General features: G+C 49.8%; 1 long non-coding RNA gene across 1 annotated transcript in view; it reads left to right on the forward strand.

Annotated features, from left to right (window-relative positions):
• The window catches only part of LOC144382879 (uncharacterized), a 1,041,026-nt gene that overhangs the window by 576,881 nt on the left and 456,143 nt on the right, over positions 1 to 8,002 (forward strand). The gene's annotated exons all lie outside the window — the stretch shown is intronic.

The following is an 8,002-nucleotide window of genomic DNA, read 5'->3' on the forward strand; positions in this document are numbered from 1 at the left end:
CAAAATGTGTGCACACACTTGCGGTGTGTGCGGTCTACCTCCCACCCCGGGGCTCCTGGTCATCACAGGCTGAGGCTGACTCCCGGCACCATGTGGGCCAGGCCACGCGCATCCTCCGTGCACCGACCATTGGAGCCACGTGGCGAAGGCCTGCGAAACCCTCCGCGACAGCAAGCAGCACCTCTGAACCCCTTCCCCTGTGTCCAACAAGAGGTCCAACCAAGGCCATCTTGGAAGACAAACTGAGCCTGTTTAAAGTCACCCTTCGGTGCACTTGATTCCCTCTAGCCCTCGGGTATGTGGGCAGCCGCCCAAAGCTGTCGGCTGAACCTCCAGGTTCTACCTTTTAATCCAGGGGGTGGCGCCAGTCAAGGTCAACCAACAAGCTCAGTTTGTCTTCCAAGATGGCCTTGGTTGGACCTCTTGTTGGGCACAGGGGAAGGGGTTCAGAGTTGTGCTTGCTGTCGCAGAGGGTTTCGCAGGCCTTCGCCACGTGGTCCCATCGGACAGACCCAGGTCTGTCTTCATCACACCTCAAGAGCTCCTCCAGGTTCTACCTTTTAAAAAATAGAGTCTAACTCTGAAAACAAAATCCCAGGAACAGGCTTCCCTCTCCCCCATTCAGGGCAGGCCTTCCACCGGATCTCCTTTCTGCCTCTGAGAAAGAGTGGCATTAAAGGCTCGAATCCTCTACCTCCACGGGCTTCTAGGAGAGAAGGCTGGCCCTCCCACCTGAAGGATGCCCCAGGAGATGCTGCGGGAGCAGGCGGGTGCCCCCAAAGGAGCCGTAAGGGGGTGAGAGCCCTAAGCTGGGGAATCAGGGAGCAGTGATGGAGTCTCTCTGCAGGTGAAAAGTCGAGTTCCCTTGAGTGTGGCAGCTCTGGCCATGGAGGTGGATGCCTTCCTTCATTGTGCTGCCGCTAGACTCTGCCGAAACGTCCGCAGGGGCCAAGACACCTGATTTAATTTAGAGAGAAAGCCAAAAGGAATGCAGCAGTGTCAGAAGGAGGCCGCATGAGACTACCTCGGGGGTCCACGGAAACTCCCAGGCCCCTCCCCGATCTCTGATGACTGTAGGAAGTTGGCTTGTCTGGAAGCAAGGGGTCCATGTAAGTGTAGGCTGCTGCAGGGTCCCGGTTACAGGGAGGGCCGCCTGAGGCCTGGAATTTGACATCATCTGGGTGAAAATCTTCTTTTACCAGAAGAGGAGCAGAGAAACCCACCCACCCCACCCCCGCCAAGGGAAAGGGTTTTGCCCGAGGTCCCAGGGCACCTTAATGCCAGGGCCCGGCCTGTGTCCCCTGAGGGTCTGTAATCAGTGGAGGGACAGTTGCAAGCTGCTGGAGAAACCAAGGAGCGAGGAGAGGATGCGGGGAGGGGGCTCTGAACTCAGGGGGACAGAGGCGTGGCAGATAGGCCAGGAAAATAGAGACAAGGCCATCACCACGGGAGATGCCTGGCGTGCTTGGCTTTGTGCCCTCCAGAGCAAAGCTGGAAACCCCTGGGGAGGTCATGGAGTGAGGTCAGTGGCTGGAAGGGGGAAGGGAGGCATTTTTCATCAGTCAGGGGCAAACACTTGTGGGCTCTAAAAATTAAGAAGCCCAGATCCATGTCTCCCCTCCACAGATGAGGAGCCTGGGGCCCCCCGCAGGGCTGGAAGCTGGGTCTTCGCCATGGCCTTATGGGGCCGACAGGAGCTGTGGGCACTCTCTGCTTGCTTCCTTCTAAGGAGTGACTGGAACTTTCTTTTCCCACCTCAACCCCCTTTTGTTTTCTCTTCCTTGCCCCTGGTGGGGAGGGGCCTTGGGTAAGACAGAGTGAAGACAGACATTGCATCAGCTTCGTAAAGCATCCAAGTGATGTTATGACAGATGTGTGTAGCCAGAGCCTTCCCTGAAATGCATATGTGACCTGGGGACACGAACCTCTCTCCGGGTGGACGGTGAGGACCACTGTCCGGAGCCAGAGGGCATTGTCACCCCTCAGGGACCCAGTGGAGAGACCGGGGGAGGCTGGGGGAGGGAAGTAAGAAGAAAGAGAAGTGTCCCCAGGATGGAAAGGGGACCACGGACCCATCTGGAAACAGACCTCCCATGAGGGGGGCACCGCAGGTGACTGAGAAGACCTTCCCATCAGCGGGAAGGATAGACCCACAGCCAAGGTCACGGGTGACAGAGCGTGCTCGTGGAAATGGTCCAGTTCTGTTCTGAGCTGTCATCACATAGGCACAGAAAACCCCGGATAATAGAGATGTGAGGTCAGGGAGGGAAAGATTCCTCACCAGGGTGCGAGATCACACACCACGAAGGAAAGGGTCGACAAATTTAGCTAGTCACAAATACTTCCGTGCCTCGTTTGTACTGATTTAAAAAACACCACCACCACCAAAACAAAAGGAAAAGACAAGCCAGTGACTTAGAAAAGACAATTTCTCACCATTTTATGTGGAAAATTTCAAAGATCTCCAACAGTTAAAAGAATACCCATGTTCCCACCCCTTACATTAGGGGTGGGCAAACCATGGCTCACAGGCCAAGTCCAGCCTATCTCCTCTGTTTGTGTGGCCTACGAGCAAAGAGTGATTTTTATGTTTTTAAGTGGTAAAGAAGAAGAATGATAACTTTGTGACATGTGAAAATTATATGAAATTCAGCTTGTAGCATCCATAAATAACATCTTATTGGAAATAGGCCCATCCACTTGACGAATCGTCTGTGGCTGTTTTCATGATACACCCAGAGCTGAGGAGCCGTGGCAGAGCTCGTGTGGCTTGCAATGCAGAAAATATTTACTCTCTGGTTCTTTAACGGAAAAATTTGTTGGCCTCTTAGATTCTACGATTAATATTTTCCTGCTCGTGCTTTATCACATATCTACCCAGCTATGAAAAGAGATAGTTGCAAATAAGGGCCTAGCAAAAGATTAAGATGCAAAATAACTTGAGAAGGAGCGGGTCCTGACTTCCTCTGAGGAAGGGACAGGAAAAGCACCAAAGAGGAGTAAAGGACCCGCTTGCTCCTTTGTCTGGGCTCCATGTGTATTTAGAACTTTCTAACAGTAAGACTATGATCACTGCTGTTGTTTTTTTTCCTGGTAATGGACTGGGCCAGTCTGGGTGTTGCAAACAAAGAGTTGTGTTTATGTTTTTGGAAGATTTTTTTTTAAAGATTTTGTTTATTTATTTGAGAAAGAAAGAGAGAGAGAGAGAGAGAGAGAGAGAGAGAGAGCATGGGGGGGGAGGGGCAGAGAGAGAAACAGACTCCCTGTTGAGCAGGGAGCCCGATGTGGGGCTTGATCCCAGGACCCTGGGACCAGGACCCGAGCTGAAGGCAGATGCCCAACCGACTGAGCCACCCAGGCGCCCAGGAAGATTTTTTGATTAATGCGGACTTTATGCTCCAAGGAGGCAGGGTCCACGCAGCGCTGCGTGTGACTGGCACCTAGCACAGTGTTGGGCCATACGTGACCTCCATCAGTATTTGTTGAATAAATGCAGCCCTGAATCTCTGAGCCCGGAGATGAGTCGCAAGCCCCTGCATCACCAAGGTATTGCCCTCACTTGCCTGTGATGGGAATCCCTAGCCTACCGTGTCACCTGCAACGAGAGGCTCTGGGAGAAACTGCAGGGAAGGTGCCGATTTCATTAGCCATGATGCCTGGGGGGAGCTGCAGGGATGATCTGGAACGTTGCCTGCATGGAAGGTGCTACCATATAGGTAGGAGCCCCACGCCTTTGTCCCAGGTCCCCATAATGCAAGGAAGCGGGGGAAGTGTGCCCTCCAGCGGGAAGCAGGAAGGGTGTTTTATGCAGGTGTTGGTTGTACCATTTTGGCTTCCTAGGTAGCTCCTGAAAACAAGCTTCAAAATAGTTCCATAAAAGGCAATGTGATTGCAAACAGGTGTCTCAAAAATGCATAATATGGCCTACTGTTACTGAGTAACATTTTTAAAAAAGAATCGAAGAGCAGTCGGTTTGGGGTAGTGAAAAAGATCAGAAAAGCAGTATAATTGGGAGATTCACAAGCGGCTGGCAAGGCATCCAGGCTCCAGATGCCGATTCCTTCGCTGTCTCTGAAACAGCGTGTGCTGTTCTTTGATTGCAAAGACGCCTTCCCTGGGCACCGAAAATTAACTGGACATTCCCTTGGAGGGGTTGTTTTGGTTTTATTTATTTATTTATTTTCATTTTGGCAAATTGGAAAGGCTGGAGTGTGTCCGCCCACTCATCCAACATTCATTCCTAGGGGAAAGGAGCATACATTGGGCATCTATTTTGTGCTCCACCCTGTGCCAACAATTATATCCCTTCATTCCTTCACTCACTTGTCTGTCCGGGAATCTCATGGTCATGGTCAGGGTCCTGTGCCTCAGGGGTTTCTGAATGGGAGGGACTTCTGATAGACGAAACATAAGAATCCACTTTTCCTGTCAATGATTGGTTTAATAATGATCACATGACTCAATCTGAGTTGATGAGACTTGAGGGCACGTCTCTTGAGCTTCTGGAAAAGATTTCTTAAGAATGGACACAAGGGTTTTCTTTAAGGGTGGCGAATATGTTTTGGAACTTGACACAGGGCACTGTTGTGAGTGTACTAACATTGTGACTTTACACTCTAAAATGGTTAATTTTATGTTAGGTGAATTTCACTTCAAGGAAAAGCAAAAAAACAGACATGAAGATGTGTCATTTGCCTTGCTGGCCTTTTCCTAATGCCATGTGAGGATGTCAGCCTGGAACTTCAGCAGCCATCTTGTGCCCATGAGGGCACCAGCCTGGAGACAAACGGTACACTGAGAGTGGCAGAGTAGAAAGATGGAAAAAAATTAGCCTTGATGGCACAGAGGGGCTGTGAATTAGCCGGCCCTGGGATAGTCCTGTCTTTGGATAATTATATGTAAGATGTTAGATACCTGGTTTGTTGAAGTTGTTTGGAGTCACATTGTGTCAGATGTTGTACTACTGGGGCAGAAAGCTCTCTGATTACACACGGTCTGGTCTGTTTCCTCTGGCCCCAGAGGGCAGGAATCTCATCTCTGTTCAGCACCCTATTCCACTGCCTATATAGTCTTGCCTATCACAGAGTGGATGCTCAGTATTTGTAGAATAAATGGGCATCTTACCTAAATTATTTCATTGAATTTTTATACCAACTCTGCGAGATAGATAGGACTACCTGATTTTAAAGCAGAGATAGCTGAGTCCCAGAGACGTTAAGTCACCTGCCTAACGTCGCAGAGGAATAAATCCAGCTCTGTCTGCTTCTTGTTCCAGCCTGCCCTGCAACCTTTAAGTGCAAGACTGTGGACGAAGACGGAGCGGCACGTGCATCTGTGACATGTCTGTGGCTGGTTTGAGCTTTGCAAGAGTGCCACTCAAATGGTCACACAGCTTCCGTTTGTGTGGTTCCGTGGTACGCTGGGACATGGACCTTCTTGCGGGGCTCTTGTTGTTGCCCTGTCAGGAGGGTGGGGATGGAACTGTTCCCATCATAGGGATGACAAGGGTATACTGAGAGCAGGAGAGTAAGATGATCTTTCCTCCCCATTATTGCAATAGTTCAAAGGCTTCATGAGATGAAAGTCATCTGGGAGCTGTAAAACACTGGACACGGTATGCAGTTATTGCAGGAGCCCCAGGAAAGGGATTTTCAAGATGACAGGTTCATAATTACAGTAGAGTACAGTAACGGCAAGCAATTATTAAGCCCCTACTATATGCCGGGCACTGCATTAAGTCCTTTACTTGAATTTTCTCATTTAATGCTTCCAGTGTCAGTAAATAAATACTGCTGTTATCTCAGATCCGCAGGAGACAACTGAAGCCCAGAAAGGTTGAGCGATTCTGCCAAAGTCACACAGACATACCTGGAGGAGCCAGGATTGAGTCCAGTCTGACTTGGTCACTATAATAAAGTGCCCGCCTGTTCCTGAGTCTCTGATACATAACTGTGGTCTCTGATACAATCAACCAAACAGGAAATTGTACTTTTCCATCACCTTCAAGGATGACCAAAAAATGGCCCGAAATAAGATGTGCCTCTGTTGAGTGATTTAGACTCATCTCTGCCTGTCATTCTCCCATTATAGCTCTGCTTCTTGTTGTTAAAGGTGATTAATTGTAAGAATTGTCCCATTCAAAAAGACAAATAGCATCCTGGGGAGGGTCCTCTTGTTAACTCTGTATGAGTATAATCATCTGAGTTAATCGATAGTAAAGGCGTTGCATGAAAGAGTGAAACATCCCTCCTCACACATACACCGCGCTCAAGTTCAATTTCACCTGTAGCTTCTGCACTGGGTGGGGTGGGGGGGGTGCAGTGTGCTCACTTACACAACCTAGGAAAGTGGCTTAAGTGTAAATTCAGGCATCACATACATGGAGTAGATTTTCTCTTCCTACAAAAAGCTGAGGAGGTCCTTAAGCCCCTCCTACCACCGAAATGCAAAGAGAAAAAATGGCCATTTGGTCCCAGGCACCTGTAGGAGACAGAATTGCCAAATCAGAGGAGGGCCACACCTCCAGCTTTTGTGGCAGGTTTGAATAGGAGCAAACACGGGAAAACTAGGCAAAGCTTTGGAGGAGCAGCTAATAAAGACCCTGCCCTTGCTGTGGGGGTCTTGTGCACTTCTAGAGCATGAACTCTCCAGCCCCGATGCAGAGGAATGAGCACCCCATACGGGATAGTCAGAACTGGGGCCGGGTGGGCATGGAGAAGCAGGGGATGATCCCCACCCCAGATGACATCAGGCGATCCAGGACAGTGGTAGGGTCCTTCCTTACCTAGCTCCTCACTCATGCAACCCGGGAGGTGAGATTACCATTAACAGAAGACCCCCACAGGGGCTATAGCTATATATAATGTTATGGTAGATACATATTTATGCTTCAATGTTTGGTTAGAGACTCTACACAGTTGATTCTATGGTCTGCATTCAGTACTTAGCCAGTGCCCCTTCCTTTTTATAAAACCTTGACCTTCAAGAATCATTCCTGGTGTTATTAAGGAGAAGTAATACAGCCAGGCAGACCCTGGAGCATTTATAGTTAATGATCTGGTGCTTACCCATGTAAAATGCTGGTGGACAAGAGAGTTGCTACAAACCACTTGGATGGCAATTGAACTCCATGGATTGAAGTCTTTCATACTTCCGAAGGTGGTCATTCTTCTTCTGAAAATATATACTAATCACCCAGGCTACGGCGACGCTCCGTGCACGTCATTTATAACAGCGGCGATCTGAAAACAAGCGAAATGTCCAACCATAGGGAGTGCTTAGGTGAAGTGGCGCGTCCTCTTAAGGGACTATCAGGGAGCTGTCAGGAATTGTGCTTACAAAGATGGTGATAAATGGACATGCTTACCGTGTAGAGCGAAAAAGCAGCACTCAAAATTGAATGCACACCGATTATATCTATAAAACAATAATAATCCTATGTGCTAGAATGAAGCCAGAACCTGAGTCATGTCTGGGTGACGATCCAGATCTTTCTAAGCATGCTTGGTAATCTTGTGGGGTGGGCTCCCAGGGCACATCTGCATGTGCTGGCTGGCATGAAGTTTTGTGGGGGGGCACCCAGAGGGGCGGGCCCGGGGAACCAGCATCGTCAGCCTTTGGTATATGGTTCCCCGACCCACTCCCACGGTCAGCCAGCAGGAAAGAGGGCGGCAGGGGGATACCAGGTACTGTTTTGATGAGGTGTGCCAGTGACCTATTGTCACGTAGCATGTCTTCATGGCAGAAACCCATGTGGCAGCCCCCTTGCTGGCTGGCTGCAGCCTCCCTTGGGCACCTCACAGTGGTCTAGGAGGTGGTGAGGTCGTGTCACCCCCGCAGCGGCCTCAGATGTGGGCATCACCAAGGGCAGCTTGAGAACACGACAGCTGCGCTCTGGTATTAGGTTGGCCTGGTTTGTGAGCACATACCGAGCACACCTGTGTGACTCCAAGAAGTGTGTATTGTGTGTGTGTGTGTGTGTGTGTGTGTGAACTGGCAGGCA

This window comes from Halichoerus grypus, chromosome 8 (assembly GCF_964656455.1).
Source record: "Halichoerus grypus chromosome 8, mHalGry1.hap1.1, whole genome shotgun sequence".
In the NCBI taxonomy this organism is placed as follows: domain Eukaryota; kingdom Metazoa; phylum Chordata; class Mammalia; order Carnivora; family Phocidae; genus Halichoerus; species Halichoerus grypus.